General features: G+C 42.4%; 1 protein-coding gene across 5 annotated transcripts in view; it reads left to right on the top strand.

Moving 5' to 3' along the window:
* The window catches only part of LOC111150740 (dispatched RND transporter family member 1), a 181,786-nt gene that overhangs the window by 100,734 nt on the left and 62,342 nt on the right, over positions 1-18,710 (top strand). The window contains exon 1 of one of the 5 annotated variants that reach the window (XM_022508319.1): positions 7,333-7,384. The exons of the other annotated variants lie outside the window; for them this stretch is intronic. The gene's annotated coding sequence lies outside the window, so the exon portion shown is untranslated. Of the gene's footprint in view, positions 1-7,332; positions 7,385-18,710 lie in introns of those variants that run through there. 5 annotated transcript variants of the gene reach the window in all.

The following is an 18,710-nucleotide window of genomic DNA, read 5'->3' as shown; positions in this document are numbered from 1 at the left end:
AACGCATGCTTGACTATAGCAGATTGCTTTGTTACAAAAATTACTATGCTTCTGCTCTGGGATGAGTGAGGACACAGAAAAGCCCTGCAAGCTCCTGTCCCTTGGTCTGCCTTGTGATCACTGTGCAGAGATGGTGGGTGGAGTGGGACCTGAAATGCACTGTGTAAGGTGCCAGAGATACTTGACATCACCTTCAAGGTAAGCTAAACATTAATAGTCTAAATCCTGGATTTATCAGATGCCAGAGACCTTCCCAGTCTCCAGGGGTGTTTGCACAGAGACTGGGGAAGAGCGCTGCTCCTGTGTATTGGAAGCTGTGTGTTTGGGTGCTTGCTCAGCACGAGACAGCAGCACAAATCAGCCTCAAGTTTGTGCTTAAATACATCTTGTATTATCCTCGTCTTCTCCATTGTTCGTGTTCAGATCTAATAGAACTCAGCGTGTGTGCTGGGTTCCCCACAATTCAGATCCCTTTTATGGAAAATAAAAGTTTGTGTATTCCTTCCTTCAGGAAGGGTGAAGCTAATAGGCACTGGGCACCAGCTGAAAAATAGTCTTATGTCCTTTATGTAAAGGGTGCAACATCTTTAGAAATCACTGTAGGCATCTGGGGGGCTGTTTTGAGCCTCTAACTCTTGGTTTTGGCTCAAGTCCTGATCTCAGGCTCCTGAGATCAAGCCCTGCATCAGCCCTGTGCTCTGTGCAGAGTCTGCTTGAGATTTTCTCCCCCCTCCCTCTGCCCCTCCTGCTCACACTCTCTTTGCATCTCTCTCTAAAATAAATAAGTAAATCTTTAAAAAAAGAAGAAAAAAAAAAAAGAAATCACTTGAGACATGGAAGGTGTTTGATTACTTGCCAGTGTGAGGTTTTTAATCAGTCTTATTTTTCCAAAACTAAAAAGTAGTCTCCAAGAGCGAAGCTTCGGAATTGTTAGATAGATAATATAATTTTGTGGGAGTTTCCTAAACCTCTGCTTGTAAGTGATCATTGTAAGTTGTTACTAAGCCATTGGTTCAGAACGGTATCAAATATGCTATTTGTGTGCTAAAATATTTGTAGACTTTTATCACCTAACACATTACCATTCTTGATATTCATAAAGGCTAAAAGTTCATTCCTGAAACCTTTCCTCTTAATGTGATACTTTATATTAAATTTAGAAAGAGTAATTTATCTTTAACTTTTTCAGGGACTTGCTGAATGATTCCTAGTTATTTGATTATATTGTGGAATATTTTACCTTTTTAAAATATTTTATTGTGTTACTAGAAAAACACAAAATATACTCAGGTTGCAAGTAATGTCTGCTGGTCATGCAAATCAGATTATTTCTTTTGAGGCTGATTTCATTGAACTTTTAGATGAAGATTTTATTGTTAATATATCTAAAAGAAAAAAGGAATTACATGGCTACCATAAACACTTTCAGGGATAAGTTGGAGCAGAAAAATACAAAATTAAGATGTATTTATGACATATGTTCTGTGGGATTAACATTTTATTTTACAAATAGTTAAATAATTTTAGAAATATTTTTTCCCTTCAATGTTACTACTAAGCCAGGCTAGTCTGAGATACATATTACTAATGCTCAGAATGGAAAATATACACCTGTGGTAGAAGAAAAATGTCATGGTAAATATGTTTACACAGCTGTGTGGTAATGTCAGTTATTACGAGTACATTTACAGAATCATGTAATGAGCCTCATTTTCAAACAGCCGTTAACTTTGGCTTAGAAATGCTAATTAAAGAATAACTTCATTTTTCAAATGCAAACTGTACAAGCAGTATATAGCATCAGTTTAGCTATCCACAGCTCTGAGTGCATAAATTTGATCATGGGTAGATTTTGCCTAATTTCTGAGGAAATAGAGACTTTTTGTAAGACTGTTTCTTATTTATAACTTACGCTTTCATTGCATACGATGCCCACTCTTAGTACCAGACTGAGTTTCCATTAAACTTTATTGCACTTACATGGGCTCTTCTGTCATGCTTTAATAAAATTATAAAATTGACTTAATTGGGTCTGTGTGAAAGCTTCCTTTATCATTACTAATTCCATTTATTCCATGGGCTTATTAGTTTTGGATAACTTGAATGACTTCATTAAGATTTGCACTGGAAAATGAATAAATATTATTTAAAAATTAAGCACGAGTAAGAAGAGTAAAAATGTACTCATAGGACTTTGAGGATTAGGAAAATGTCTGTTTGGTTCAAAAGACTGAGTAAAATATGAACACTGAATATATATTGCCGTGGTGTTGTCTGTAAAAATATTTCATCTGAAAAATATAATAGGCAGGGAGTGGTTTCATCCTTTTGTCTAGATCTTGAGCTGTCCTGTGCCATTAAGCTCCAGGAATACGAAGATGGCAGGCTTATTTCCGGCCCTCAAATACGTCAGTTTCCTTCTATGTAGAGAGAATACCCAGCATGAGATTGTAATTACCAGCAATTAGTTTTCTTAAGCCTACAGCATGAGGTTTGCAAATCAATTTAACATATACATAGTGGAATCTTTGTTACACTTTTAACTCATTTAAGAACTCTTTAAAATGGATACTAAGGGGCGCCTAGGTGGTTCAGTGGGTTAAGCCTCTGCCTTCGGCTCAGGTCATGATCTCAGGGTCCTGGGATTGAGCCTCACATCGGGCTCTCTGCTCAGCAGGGAGCCTGCTTCCTCTTCTCTCTCTGCCTGCCTCTCTGCCTACTTGTGATCTCTCTCTCTGTCAAATAAATAAATAAAATCTTTAAAAAATAAAATAAAATAGATACTAAGTTACAAGAGGGCCAGGAAAGAGACTACACTAGATATACCACATATCCATTTCCACTCCTGGAAAAAACAGTTCAGAACGCTTTGGGGGAACTTTTTTTTTGCTTGTTTAAACAATTTAATTTCTAAGACAGATTTGGAGTCATGGGGTATTTGTTGATTTGAGGCTAATTATGGCTGGTTTTGATCTCAGTATTTTTCACAGCACTAAGTATGGTGACTCATAAATAGTTATTGAATTACTGAGTGAATGAATAAGAAATGATAAAAGAGTGACCATTTATTGGCAGATAAGGAGAGCCTTCTAGCCAAGTGAGATCACAGGTAGAGCTGTGAAAGGGTGTGGTTGGTTGGACAAGAGATGCTGTGGGGGTGGATGAGGGATCTGATTAACAGAGGGGCTAAGGGAAGAAAGGGAGTTGTTTTAGCTTTCATGTGACAGCTCTGCTTGTTACATTGATGTCTGGCCTGAGGAGGATTGGTTTAACTCTATTGGATGTTGTGAAAGGGGAAAGAAAGAAGCTAGAGCCGTGGTTCTCAAAGTGAGGTTCTCCAACCAGCAGCTTCCACATCCTCTGGGAGCTTGTTAGAAATGCACATCCCTAAATCGGAATCTGCTGGTGAGTTTTAAATGGGCCTTCCAGGGACGCTGGTATCAACAGGCTCATCAGGGAACAGCCGAGGATCAGAAATTCTATAGGAAAGACGACCACTAGGGTCATTTCCAACAGATGACAGCGTGGTTTAGAGATTTGATGATTTATCACAGCTGTCAAGAGATTATTAGTCCTGGAATGTACAGAGTTTTAAAAGAAAGCGATGTTTGTACTTCGATGGAGTGACCACAGGCTTTCAGCTTTGCAGGTTATCAATTTACCCAAAAGTAACCAAAGACTTCTTTGTAAAATACATGGTCAATATATTATGTGATAGCAGGAACGAAACTAGCTCGAACCAGAATGACACACTTGCACGCGGTGTGTTTTTTCTCCTGGAAGGTAAAATTATCAGTCAGAGCAGCTGCGTGATGCCCAGAGAATTAAGTCAGTGGCAGCTGGATATTCTTAAGCATTACTTATTTTGAAATCAACAACCTAATAAATTTAATTTCTCTGTACCAAAAATATTTCCATGTTAAATAAATGGAAGCCTTTTCAAAAAATCAAAGACCGTTTTCTCCTGGTCAGTGCTGAAGCCATCTGAAAAATTTTTATTCTTTGACCTTTTCTTTCTTTTTCTTCCTTTTTTTTTCTTTTTTTGAGAATTCCTGGGGATTATTACTCTTCTTCCTGTGGTATTTATATGCTATGTTTTGCAAATGTATTTTATCCTGATGGCTTCAGGATTGGTTGGGAGACACTGTTTTTCCTTACATTACACACTTCCGGTAGAAAAGCTTCTTGGAATGGCTTACTATTTTCTTTTTTTTTTTTTTTTAAGATTTTATTTATTTATTTATTTTAGAGAAAGAGAGAGTGCACATGAGGTGAGGGGCAGAGGAAGAGAGGGAATCCCAAGCAGACTCCACACCGAGTGCAGAGCCCAATGCAGGGCTCAATCCCAGAATCCCAAGATCACAACCCTGAGATCAGGACACCAACTTCAAAACCTCAGCTGAAACCAAGAGTCAGACATTTAACCGCTTGTGCCACCCAGGTGTTCCAGGATGCCTTTCTTCTGAGAATGATGTTGGCTAAATGGGTTTGAGCCGATTCATGTAAATTTCAGTTTCAGATCCGAAAAACATTTTTCTTAGGATCATGTCATCAATAATACATTAAATGTAGAGAATACCCATTAGCTCGCTGGTGTTCTTAGAATTAGAACTGTTTCAAGCTTGTTATGAGTAATATAGGAAATTGTCACATTCATGTGGCTGGCATGGACATGGCTATTTTTTTTAAGATTTTATTTATTTATTATTTGAGAGAGAATGAGAGTGAGTGAGAGAGCATGGGAGGGGAGAGGGTCAGAGGAAGAAGCAGACTCCCCACTGAGCAGGCAGCCCGATGGGGGACTTGATCCCAGAACTCTAGGATCATGACCTGAGCCTAAGGCAGTGGCTTAACCAACTGAGCCACCCAGGTTCCCCAGACATGGCTATTTTTAACAAAGCAAATAAAACATATATGCCACAATGACTGTTGACGCTGTGCTATGCTGATTCAAGACTCCATCAACATTGGGTTGTGTGCACTTACCTGTTGTGGATGAGGCACCACGCTGGGTGCCAGGAGAGTCCTGGTCAGTGCGGCTCCCGCTCCGTAGGCCTGATGTTCCACACTGTCCTCCACATGCTCATGACAGAACAGAAGAGAGAAAACTGAAGTGACACAGCCAGCCCAAAGATCAAGATGAACACCTCAAAGACCAGAAGGTGCTCAGAGATAGGAAGTTGTGATTGGACTGGAACTTGGAACGGTGAGCCAGCCAGTCTCCTGGCCAGACTGGGAAGGTGCACGAGGGCTCCTTGGCTATTGGGATGGGGGCAATGGAGCCAGGCTCCTTGCTTGTAGGAAGGAGTGGAAGCGAGAACCCATCTTCCCCCATCTGATTTCCATCACCATTGTGACCAGATGCAAAAAGTCACGAGCTCTGCCATGTGTTGGGGCCATAGTGTTGTTAGAAGTTGTGAAGCAAGGGAAGAAAGTGGGATAAAAACATGGTTTGACCAGAAACCAAGGCAGATTGTCTGCTGGTTCTGTTCTATTCCTGATATCACCATAGAACTGAAGCTCTAAAACGCTGATATCCACACTGTCTTAGAGCATGTATGTGAACACAGTCAGGCTGGGAGAAGAACTAAGTGCAAGCAGCTATGAAGACAGTTGTCAGGAGAACAAGGTCGAAACAAAACAAAAACAACCTCTCATTCAAAAATGATCCTGTAAACCTCAGTGACATGCATCTGTTAAGGAAGACAGAGCAAAACCTGGGACATTGAATCCACTCTTGGAACTTTCTCACAAAGATTAGAGATAAGTGTGTCTGGGATGCTCAGGAAGAAGGGCTGGGCACCCAACCCCAAGTCTTCCAGAATCGATGAAGGTCAAGAAGCAGCAGATCAGAAGGATTCCAGGGACCAAACAGCAAGTAAAGGCAAATTCACATGAACTATCTTAGACTTAGAATTGTACAACGAAGAGGGGAAAAGTTTCCCTTAATAGACTTGTCCTTGACAGCTGAGATGCCAGAAGACAGGGAAGTAATAATCCAGCAGGGCTAAGAAAAAAGGACAGTGTGTGTAGAATCTTGTATCTTCCTAAACTGTTGTTCCAGGAGGAGAACAAAATTAAGAAAATTTAAAATATATAAAATAAGAGTGTTTACCATTCACATAACCTCCCAGAGGAAATACCAAAAAAATAGAATCAACAGGAAGAGAATTATCCGAGAGGGAGCACGTGGGTGAGATTGGACAGTAGTACGGGAGGGGGTGAATATGTCAGAGGAGTGGGAGTCAGGTGTGAACCTGATGTGCTAATAAACAGCTTTAATTCACTTACTCCAACTACAAAAATAGAAGCCCTTACGATCCCACAAATGTCCAGTATAGGCACAGAAACTAGCTGTTAGGCAATCAAAGGAAAGAAGGATTTCTATGAGTCCATAGTCTAAAAGGAGAAAAGGAGGTTTTAGCTGTAACCTTGAGGAAACAGCATTCAGCTTTGCAGCTCTCACAGGAGACAGCATCGTGAGCACAGTGCACATAGGTAATGAGATTCAGGACTCAACGCTGAGGGCAATTTGTCCCAACGTGAGGATTTATGTAAGAAAGTAGTGGATTTTTTGGAGCCCTTCTCAGGGGCATGGGAGTGTCTCTGTATCAAGAGAAACGGGTTCATCTCCTTGTATTACTTTAACTTATGGTTAAAACCCATTTTTCCTTTGTCCCTCCAGTGATCCTCAGACTGAATAAAGGCTACTTAGGGATTGGTATAAATTAAGGGTGTCCCAGCAGCAGCGAGTATCTGCTCCCAATGGAAACCTGTTGATATTTCTCTCTGAATTGTCCAGAAGATAACATATCTGCCACAAAGGGAACTGATAGCTCACATTTACTTTGCTCTATGGTAACACTGGGGAGAGCGTCTGGTGGCTGTCTCCTGCAGGGGGAGGAGACAGATCCTGAGGGACTGAGGTGGCCATTCCAAATGTAGGAAGTATCAGGGGCGGGTGCTGTGGTGTTCTGAGGACCCTGCTGCGTCTCTCCACTCAGGACCCCTGCAATCCCCTGTGTTTCACAGGCTCTTAGTCACATGCCTTAACCACGGCCCTGGGATCCAGGGTTATAATGGCTGTTAGGGGTCATAAGAAGAGAATGAAGCTGAAATCTCAGGGAGAACCACAGTGCACGGGAACTCTTACTCCCACCCCTATGGTGACTCTCGAGGGACACAGTCTGCTCCAGTTGTGTTCCTGCTGCCAGTAAATTGGTGTAGGAACCAAGAGGACCTCTCTTTGATTACAGCATAAAACCCCCAAATTCCCCTCTGCCTTCCTAGATTCAGTGATATATTTCGTCCTCTCCCTTCAGCTCCCTGTGTCCTCCTCAGATGGCCCGAGTTCTGCCTTGATGCCCTTCTTCCCTGTTATTTGGTGAGTATGTCTTAAACTCACCACCTCAACTCTGTGGTCATTGTCCACTTCCTATATACCTGCACTGTTTTGGGGGTGGGGGGTTGACCCCTATATTAACCAAGCTGTTCTTTCTACCTTTCTTCTCTGGGCTCATTAGACAGCAGCAGAAGAAAAGCCATTAGCACTATATTCATAAGCTCCGGTAAACTTTTGTTGAACTTGTTTGGTTATTTGAGGTTTCACTAAAGAATGTGAACTAGAAAAATGGCCAAGTGATAGGGAAGCACTTTCATGTCTGAGTATTGGTGCATATGCGGGAATGGGGGCGAGAGGAAGGCCTAGCTGCCAGAGGCAGCCACATGATCTCAGACCGCAAGACATTTGCAGGACTCTCAACCTGTGGAGTGTATGTTTATAGCAGGAATGCTGAAAATAAAACAACAAACAAACCTATACTTTAAAAAAAATTGACCAGTACTTTAAAGTGGTAGAATAAAGTAGAAAGTGGTGATTGGAACTTAGCATGGTAAAAAGATTTATTTCAAAGTTGTAAAGTATTGCTCCACCGTCTCCTAAAGGCTTACCTCAAACATGGTCAGAAATGAAATATAAAATTAAAAGTCATTTAATAAAATATCAAAGAATTCAGCCAAGAAATGAATGGCTTAAGTTTATTTTCATGAATAAAATAATTAGCTTTCATTTATCAAACTATTAGCTTGTAGGTATCAATTTAGATTACAGGTGTTAATCATTAAGACCTACATTATCCAGTCTGAGTTCCAAGTTCAAGGGCTTATTTAAAAAGGAAGTTGATTCACAAAATATTAAAATAACTTGAACTATATTTTTTTATTTACTCAGAAATGCTTTTTTCCCCACTTTTCCTCTGCTTTTATTATTTAACGTTTCATATTAAAGAAGTCTCAAGATATTAGCATTAAACATTCAGTGAAAGAGCAGATGAAACATGAAATCACGATGTTATTAGCATCTGTCTTTTGGATAACTTATAAAATTTGAGATTCATACACTCCTGTTCCTGTATAATTGGTCTCCTCCAGAACCAAGTGGGGATAACTTGTTTTATTCCCATATTCGTACTTGAAAGTAGGAGTACTTGATTTTTTAAGAAATGCTCTGCACAGAGCCTGGGTGAGGTCTGCTGTGTAAGTGATGCTCTTGGTTCCTCCGACCCAGGCGGGTGTAGACTTACTCTGATACCCGAGAGCCAATGAAAATCTTCAGGCTGTCGTGAAACCACTTGTCCCTCTATTTGAAGTCAGTCTTGATCAAAGACACCAGGATTTAGGTTTTCAGAAGGAACTTTTTAGAAATAAAAGCTCTTTTAGGGAGACTGTGCAAATGCACAGTTGAGCTTTTCAGACAGAGCAACAGAATCCAGAAGTGAAAGTATATTACTATACACAAACTTAGTTGCCTTTTGAAAGGTATTAAACCAATGGAATATTAGTTTTATGCTTTGAAGTTGAGGTCAGAAAATTTTTTTTTCTTGTGACCCCGTGTGTTTTGTGCTTTTTTATTAATTAAGATTCAGGTTTCTTTGGACCAGCTTGAGGGGCTTTGCTGTAGAACCGAGACGTGAGCACCAGGACTTTCTCCTTCAGTTTTCTCACCCCCTTCTTCTTCCTTGCTCTCTTGAGAAGGATACACAGTTACTTGTCACTGTGAGAATAAGCTCTGTAAATACTACCCCCTTCATAAGAGACAATGCTGAGAGATCTTGTAAAATTTAGTCTGACAAAAATGTGAGGAACTTAAGGTCACAGGAGCAAAGACTGAGCATCTGATTTTTTTAAATTTTATTTTTAAGTAATCTGTACATCCAACGTTGGGCTCGAACTTATGACCCCTGGATCTAGGGTCACACGCTCCAGTGACTGAGTCAGCTAGATGCCCCAAGACTGAGCATCTTTCATGTCCTCCTGGCTTCAGAGAATCTGAGCTCAGCCGCAGTTGTCCTGGGCAGTCTTCGTAGCCATTGTTCCAAATATAATCAGAGATTAGGAAAAGCAGTCATTCCTAAGAGTTAGGCTTCTTTGATCTAAGTTAGAAATACATTTTAGCTTTAGAGATCATTTTAGAGATTTGTGACAGTCCCACTTGTTTCTATAAGGGGTTCTAAGCTTGATCCTTGGCGCTGGATTTGATTCCTTGCAAAGCCAGCAGGGTGTGGATGCCTGTTACTAAGGCATTCCACTGGCAGAAGAAGGAATGAGTGCCAAGTTGCCTAATATCCCATAGGGATGGCGCAGGGGAATGTACAGTGTTTCCTTTCTGTGGCTCAGGGTGATGTTGTACTGCTGTGTGAGGGAATTAATAGGTTATTAAGTTGAGATTATTAAATAAGGGTCATACTTAGGCCTTCCTGGAGATATCCAGGGAGGCCAAGACTGTTTGGTGACGGGACACAGCAGATGCTTACCTCAGGAATGAAGCAAATGACTCACTGGTTCCATTTCTCCAGGTTCCACCCTCCCACCCCGTTTTTGCTTTTTGTTTGTTTGTTTGTTTGTTTGTTTGTTTTTCTTTTCATCTTTCATTGTCCTGTGACAGATCTTTGCAAATCTAAGTACTGGATATTACTAATGATATTGAGATGACTACCTCTTGTCTGTTTCTGTTGAAGGCAGAGGTCATGGTGGTGGTAAGCTATTGTTAGCATAACTCAAAACCCTGATACAATGACCTGCTTTATAAGTAAAGTATGTCCCTTATGAAGTGAGCCGCTACCTGGCTCCTCTGGTGGCTCTGAGCAGATGCTTGGGCTTAAGGATGTGGCCAGTGGCTGCTGTCAGTTTAGCCTCCCCCTCCCCCAGACATAGCATTCTGGGTCTTCCGTGGATGCAGCAGGTAACAGCACATGTCATGTGGCATGTGTGTGGTAGCCTGGGATGGGCATCCGACACCTGGCTTGCTGTGACCACACATCCCAGCCGCCGAGCTGGAGCTCTTACTGGTCAGTACCCATGAGGTCCATCCTGGCTAACAACCCGGAAGTCCCCCTGCCAAGGACAGTCATAGGCAGCTAGAGAGGCTTAGGCGCCTTCACCTTTGGGGTTTGTAGCGAATGTGCCAAAGATGTTTTGTTCTCCATGAGCCTTATTGTGGACTCATTGTGGAGCACGCCAGCTATGATGGGTTCTGTCCCTAGGCTTTGAGGTGGTGTTTGCTGAGCTCAGTGACACGCTGCATTTAACATGTCAAGAAGCCCTTGTACCTTCCATGACCTAATCTTAGTTTCTGATGTGCCCTGTTTCTAAACGTGTCCTTCCAGCCAGGCCTCTGATTTGAGTCTAGCAACACTGTCACGCTCTGATACATCAAAAGATTTCAAGAAAGCCAAAGTAGTCTAGAGTATATCTCACTGTCTTGGGTTCTGATACGAATACATACCCTTCTCCTTTCTTTGTTATTACCTCCTTTCTTATTTCGTTAGGGGCATCTCACAGAGCTTTCTTCCATATAAACTTTCTCTGAATCATCCAGACGTGGCACCAGTTTCATAATTTTGGACTATTTGAACTTCTGAATCACTTATGAGTGTGTTTTCCACATAGGAAATGACTCCCACTGCATTTGTGAAATAGACTCCTAAATGCTGTTTTCTGCCTCAGAGTTTGAGTAGTTTAAGGTTCTTTGCCTGCCAAAAATAATATTACCACACATTACAGAAAAGATAAATAAATGGGACCAGGAATCTCATTTACTTTCTCCTGTATGATTTCCTCTTATGTCCAAGAATGCAGCGTGTCATGGTGTCACTTAACGGGAGCCCTGGGCAGCAGCGACAGGTGTCTGTATGTGAGGACACAGCTGTTTTCCTACCAAGCCTGACTTTTGGAAAATGAACTTCCCTGTATTTTTATTTCATGACATACGAAAAGTAAGTGTAACTTTCTCCATAAATATTAGAAGTCTGGCTTCTAATCAAAAATTTCAATTTATTGGTCATAATCCTGCTCTTAATCTACACATACCACATTCATTTAGATTTATTTAGATTTATTTGGTAGCAGTGCAGCCGAAATCCTTAAAATATATTCCAATTAGATTCAGAGTTAAGACAGTGGTCTTCATTTGAGAAGTATATGTCATACCAGGAGCATCAACTGTGAAAATAAAGTATCTTCCTTTGAAATCTTATATCGCAAACCAAAAATATTTTGGAAGCTCTCCAGAGCCCATGGGTGCATTATGCTTTGCCTTTAAATCATCATGCATGACAAGATTATATTCTTAGCTGATCTACAGTCTAGTTATTTTGTTATGACTGATATGTTCCAGCTTGTTTTCGATGTGAAACTATCAACTCTGGGCTTCCTCCCCTCCTCTAAAACATAACACATTCCGTATGCCTTCAGTGGGATGAGGTGTTCCTGCTGCTAAGTCCGCTGCTCATGCAAAGTCAGAATGTTTACCAGAATTCTTGAAACCCAAAGCAAACTAACTGACTGAGTTGGTTTTCACATTTAAAAAGGTTTCTTTACTCTTGACTAGGTTAAGGAGGGCTCAAATTTTTGTCTATTTTAGTATTGCGTGTTCAGATTTTTTTCTTCATAGGAAAATAGAAAACTACCTTTTCTCTGAAAAGTCACTAAGAACTTTATTGCGTTGTGCTTTAAAATATGTGTGCCCACTTCTGATCTTCAGGAAAATTTCTAGAAGTTGAGAGATTAATGAGTAAATTTAATTTGTGATGACTAACATGCTTTCTGGATTATTGATAAAATGTGCAGAGTTTCCTGATGTCGAATCAAATCAAGCAAAGGATGTAATGAATAAAAACTAAGACTTCCCAGATCTCCTTGTTTCCAGGACACTTATCATTCATGCCAGCATAAGACCAACTGGCAGTTAGAAAGAAAGTTAAATTATGGCTCACTGTGAGAGAAAGCTTTTATTTGTGTTCATTGTTTAAGAATATTTATGCCAGTGCCAATGAAAACCCTACCTTAGAAACAAAATAAAAATAAGCTTTAAAACTTCCCAAGAATAAGCTTGCATATTAGCTGCTGGAGTGACCTCCGCTGGTTTGGATAAAAGCATGAAAAGCCAACCATGATATTTCTTATGATTCAACAGCAATTTACTCCAAATTTATAAGCCAACAATAGTGCAACATATTGTAGTCGTACTTAAAATATATTGAATCTTGACTGTTTCTTTCCCATAATCACAGTGGAAGTGGTCCTTGGGGCTCCTAGAAATCAGCTGGAAAAAAAGATTTTGTATACTGAGTTTTATTTTGCATTTCAAAACCACGTTTATTCTGTTTAACAAAGTAGTAATAACATACCGAAGTTAAGAGTACAATGGTAGCAAATTGTAAAACATCCTTCTATCCAATAAATAATTGTCAGGTACTTGTCACATGATAGATCTTCCTGAGGGGTATAAAAATGATGGTGATAGAGTTTGTGGGGTTAAGTGTAGATGAAGGGGGTAAAAGAGGTATAAAAATGAGCAAGATACAGGCTCCTGGATGGTTTGCGATATAAGATTTCAAAGGAAGATACTTTATTTTCACAGTTGATGCTCCTGGTATGACATATACTCCTCAAATGAAGACCACTGTCTTAACTCTGAATCTAATTGGAATATATTTTAAGGATTTCGGCTGCACTGCTACCAAATAAATCTAAATAAATCTAAATGAAGTGTCCAACTCCTGGTTTCAGCTCAGGTCAGGATGTCAGTGTGGGATCGAGCCCCACGTGGGGCTTTGCACTTGGTGTGGGGTCTGCTTGTCCCTCTCCCTCTGCTCCTCCTCTCTTTCTCTATGGAATGAATACAATCCTTTTTTAAAATGACCATGATAAAGAACTAAGGTATACATGCCATAAAAGAGATTCAGGGAGAAGGACTGGCTGGGTGGCCTAGGAAGGCTTTGTGGCAGGACATTACCCGTCCTGTGTTGAGAAGAATGGATAAGATGTGGCCGCAGGAAGGGTGAGCAGAGACCACTGTTGGTGAGGGAGAGCGATAGCACTGAAACGCCGTGTGTATGCGTGTGTGCAGCCCATTCTGTTTGGCAAGAGCACTGCATGAGAAGGGCCGTAACCAAAGGGTCTCAGGTGCCAGCCAGGGACTTTAAACTTGACCTTGTGCTCCTGGAGCAGCTGCTTGTGTTTCCTGAACTGGGCATAGTGTACCCAAATCTGCCTGTTCCAATGGAGACTCTGGAACCTCTTGGTTGCCTGAATGAGGGAGAGTACGGCTGCAGCTGCAGCTGCGGTTTGAGGGCAAACTGGGCAGCCTGGGAGGCCGAGGAGGGGCGTGCCCACCAGTGGCTCCAGCTGGGAGGACAGTAGAGCGCAGCGCCGGCAGGCAGCTGGGAGGGAGTCAGGACGCCACACAGGCAGGCGTTCAGTAAATATGTATTTCAGTTAGAGTTCGGGCTTCAGTGAGTGAGAGGATAAATAAACACAGGAAAATCAAGAGGCTGTCTGAGGATGACGTGATAATTATACAGTAGTCCGTCTGTCCATACCCTGTCCCCGCCCCCCGCCTCAGCTTTTCTGGGTTTGGCTTTCCATGGGTTCAGTTCCCCGAGGTCAGCCACAGTCTGGAGGCAGATGACCCTCCTGCTGATGTGTGACGTGAGGCTCAGGGGCGGCCCAGTGCAGTGTTGCATGCCTGCGCCCTTCACCCAATATGTCATCTCCATCACAGGAAGAAGGTGTTCAGAGGGAGAAGCCACTTTCACACGCTGTTATTACCGTGTTGTGTTGTGACGGCTCTGTTTTATCCTGAGTTACTGTTGTTCATCCCACCTGCACCTCATTTATACAGGAAGCTCCATCCTGAGCATGTCTGTGTGGGAACGGTCACGCAGGGGCCCAGCCTGTCTGCCGTTTCACGTGCCCATGGGAGTCTTGCACACGTCCCCATGGATTGGGGGGGATGACTGTATTTTTCGATTACTGAGTTTGAGCTGCTGCCAGGACACATATCTTGAAATGTCCTGAGATAGCAAGAGCTGCAGAAATAGAACTTAGAAAAGAAGTTCAGGGACTCCTGGGAGGCTCAGTTGGGTAAGCATCTGTCTGCCTTCAGCTCAGGTCATGATCTTAGGGTCCAAGGATCGAGTCCCCGCATCAGGCTTCCTGCTCAGCAGGGAGCCTCCTTCTCCCTCTGCCTGCAGCTCTGCCCCTGCACGTGCTCTCTCCTTCAAATAAATAAAGTCTTTATTTTTAAAAAAAGTGGGGGAAGAAGTTGAATGTGACAACACAGGCAGGAGACAGCTGACAAGAGTCTGGGGTGTCACTAAGATTTAGAATAAGAGAATTACAAGCATCCTCCAGGAAAAGGGAATTGAGGTCCTGCATGCAGAGAACATGAGAGCGGCAGAGACTGAGCAAGGAGAAGAGAGTCTTGCCAGGGGCATTACGAGATGAAGAAATTTAATAAAGAAAGTGAGTATTGAGAAAGGACTGTCGCTTTTCATTTCTGAAGGAAGGGTTTGGTCAGACGGTGGGTAGGACTAAGAAGGGGTGAGAGGGACTGTCTGACAAGAAGAGAATGCTGGACCTGCTAAAATTCCAGTTTCGTGGCATTTTAATTTAAATGTAAATTGTCACATGTGGCTTGTGGTTCCCTTACTGGATGGCAGAGATACAGTGGGTAAGTAGTTAATTTCGGAAAGTGGACCAGACATTGTGAGAAATGAGAAGGACTGCCTGAAAAAGTTTAAGGGAGAGATGATAACATTTGAAGGAACCCATGGCCAAATAGTCTCATTCTTTTCCATGAAAGAGGTAGCACTGTTTGTGGAGAGGGAGAAGGGAGGGAGCATGGGAAAGATTTTTAGCTGGCCCTGTGGAATTTCAGAGAAGATGGGTGTGTGGTGAGTCTCAGCGGTATAGACAGCCTGCTGAGAGGTGAGAGCCTGCGTCAGGGAAGGTCTCTGCTTCCCTGTCTGGTGGCTTTTCAGTAGTGTTGACAAACCTGGGAGAAAACCAGAGGAGCAGGAGATGCAGTGGAGGGGATGACACCAAAAGGCCTGTGTGAGGAGGGTAGTGAAGTAAGTGGGTGCCAACCACAGACTGCAGGGAGGAGCAGTGAGGGCCAGGGGCTGGAGCACGTGGCCAGGGTGAGGAGCAGATCTTGGGTTGTCAGACTGGAAGGTGCATGGTCATAAAGCGTGCATCTGTAAGAGTTGTTGATTTCGGTTGCAGGCTGTTCAACAAGAAATGGGATTTTAAAGGAAGATGTTAACATGAAGGAATCCAAGTGTCCAGTGAGAGGAATCTACGAGGCGGATGTCTTGGTTTTACTCCAAACTCACTACCTCGGCATCGAATGTGTAGATTTGAAGAGTAAACTTGGGACTCCTTTTAGCCATCTGCAGTAATGCCCAGGATCATAAAAACTGAACTCAGAGCTGGGAGGGATCTGGAGGCCATCTTGTGCAATGTGTGGATTCTGTAGACTGGGGGGTGTGATATTTGAAGATCACTGGGCTGGGTGGGGGCACTGACCCCCAGTAGTGGCCAGGACAGGGCAGCTGCGTGCTCTGGACTCTAGTCCTCAGTGTCCCCAACAATGTGCAGAGACATTAAAGTATGATGTGGAGTATTACCTTCAGAACGTTCCTATGATCCCCTTCTCTGGACGTGTCCTTTAGGAGGACCGTGCTGACCCAGTGCTTCACTGCATCGTACCTGCTGTGTGGCACACAAGGACATTATCGGATGGGAGTGTCAGTGAATACAGCAAAACCTGGAGCGACGTTTTGGACTGTATTCCAGTGTGAAAGAGTTTGTCAGTCAGCAGACCCGTCTTCCCTTCTCCGAGGGCCCCGTGCTGCCCCCCTTCCAGCTCCTGTCTCTGTCCTATCTCCTACCCAACATCTGTCTAGTCCTGGAGGGAGAAAGATCCCTTGATAATGGGACCTCAGAGAAAACAATATTGTTTTTCAGAGAACATAAGAACTTTTTAAATTTACTAGCACTTCATTTTTTACTCTAAGTAGTATATTGAGAAACATACAGAAGCCCTTGGAAGTAATCCTGATGGTTATTTGTGAAATAGTAATGTAGTGCATGTGACCATGCCAGAGGGATACTTTAAATGGTCTGCTTCAACATGGACTCAGCATTTTTAAGTAAAGTAATTAAAATACACCAATCAGTGACTTGGTTAAAAATATAAATAAGACTTTGCAGGTTTATGAGTTGAAGAGTTTGGGTCTTTGGTTTCTGTAGCACTGTAACTAATTTAAGGGGTTTCTTGAGGTAACGTATGGATCAACAACTCTAGAACCTTTGTTTGCATCTCTTGCAACAACAAGCACGATGCTATGGGATTAGCTGCTTTAATAAACTGAACCAAAGTCCTCTTCAGACCATCAAAGAATGCTAAAATACCTTCACATTCATTGTAGTTCTTCCCCTTTTTTTGGAGTTTTTTTTTGGTCTTAAACAACATTTGGCATCCATATGACATGGAATTCAAACACCCTGTGGTTTCAGAGACTGAATGTTTTAATGTATTTACTTGAGTAAATGCTTCTCTTCTTCCATCTTTGTCTTTTTCCCCAGGATTGTTTCTGCTATATATAAATTCAGAGGATACAGGGGAAAGGTTACCTTCCTACCCTGGAGGAGCTCATACAATGTCTTTATTTTTTCAATGTTTTCAATTATGTTATTTTTAGTTGAAGTGTAATTGACATGCAGTATTGTATTACTTTGGGGTGTAAAACAGGGACTTTCATATGCTGGTTCTCAGATTGTGGACTCAGATCAGCAGGGTCTGCATTACCTAATCAGACAGAATGTGGGCTCAGATCAGCAGGGTCTGCATTACCTGATCAGAGCCCTGGGGGGTTGGGATTCAGCAGTCTACCTTCTCCCAGCCTTCCTGGACGTTCTGACACACGCTCAAGTTGGAGGGCCTCTGGGCTAAAGGCTGGAACTTTATACTTATTTTTTGTTGTTGAGATAAAATCCATATTCCAGAAATTCACAAGGTCATGCACCATCACCTCTGTTGAATTCCAGAACATTTTTATCACCCAAAAAGAACTTGCCTCCCCCATACCAGTTACTCCCTGAGTCCGAACCCACCCCCACCCCAGCCTCTGGCAACCACTCACCTGCTTTCTTATCTCTATGGATTTGAGTTTTCTAGACGTTTCCTATAAATACAACCATGCAGTGTGTGACCTTTCATTACTGGGCTTTCACTTAGCGTCCTGTTTCCCAGGCTTGTCCATGTTGTCACGTGTGCCCTTCATCCTTATGGCTGAATAACATCCCATCGTGTGTGTGTGTGTGTAGCATTTTGTTTTTGCGTGTGTCATTGACGCACATTTGAGTTGCTTTCTTGCTGTTATGGTTACAGTGCTGTTGTGAGCACCCAGGTGCAAGTGTTTGTATGAACCAGTGTTTTCACTCCTCTTGTTGCTTGCGGTGTTTCTATTCCTTACAGTCGCTGCTGACGCCAAATCAGGGAAATGCACTATTAGGTGCCTTTGAGCCTTGCTTCCATTTTGGATGATCAGTCAGTACATGACCTTGTTTTGTGTGTGTTTCTGTGGAGAGACACATTATCTAACATATATTGTTGGTTTGGGGACATCAGATTCACGGCCAGCAGTGCTATAACTCGTGCTTGAAGGAATCATACCTAACATACACATCACACCTTCATGAGCTTACGAACAACAGGCAGGCTGCTTGCCGCTCTTTGAGGCCAGTTTAAACAGTGAAATTGCCAGTGAAAAGCACAGAAATGTGAAAAAAACATGGCACTAAAGAACGGTTGTTTATTGCCTGTGAGCTAAAACAAGACAGGGTGTCACTGTGTTCAGTGTCACACGGGAGCATGTGTGTTGGAGGACTCGAATTTTTCACTATGTGTGTGCGCATGTTCAGAAGTAATGTGAAACCCCTGCCAGGGGTTAGGAGCAAACTGGAGCTAGTATGCAAATTTGCAAATATGGAATCCACAAACACTGTGCTAGGCATGGTACTTTTGTCCTACCCTGACAGTAACTGTTTCATTTGTTTAGGGAACTCCAGACCTGTTTCCTTCCCTCCCTTCCTCCTTCCTTCCCTCCTTTCTTCCTCCCTCCTTTCCCCCTCCTTTCTCTCTCCCTATCTCCTTCCTTCCTCCCTCTCTCCTTACCCCCTCCTTCCTTCTCCCCCCCCCTCCTCCTTTTCTTCCCTCCTTCCTCCCTCCCTCCTGCCTCCATTCTTTCCTGTTATAGCCATCTTAGTGGTTGTCCGGTGGTATAGGTATGCTTTTATTTTGCATTTCCTTAATTATTAGTGATGTTGAACAATTTTTCATGTGCATATTAGCCATTCATACT

Source organism: Enhydra lutris, unplaced genomic scaffold (assembly GCF_002288905.1).
Source record: "Enhydra lutris kenyoni isolate GAN:26980312 unplaced genomic scaffold, ASM228890v2 scaffoldscaffold24, whole genome shotgun sequence".
In the NCBI taxonomy this organism is placed as follows: Eukaryota; Metazoa; Chordata; class Mammalia; order Carnivora; family Mustelidae; genus Enhydra; species Enhydra lutris.
This window is presented reverse-complemented; position numbering and strand designations above follow the sequence as displayed.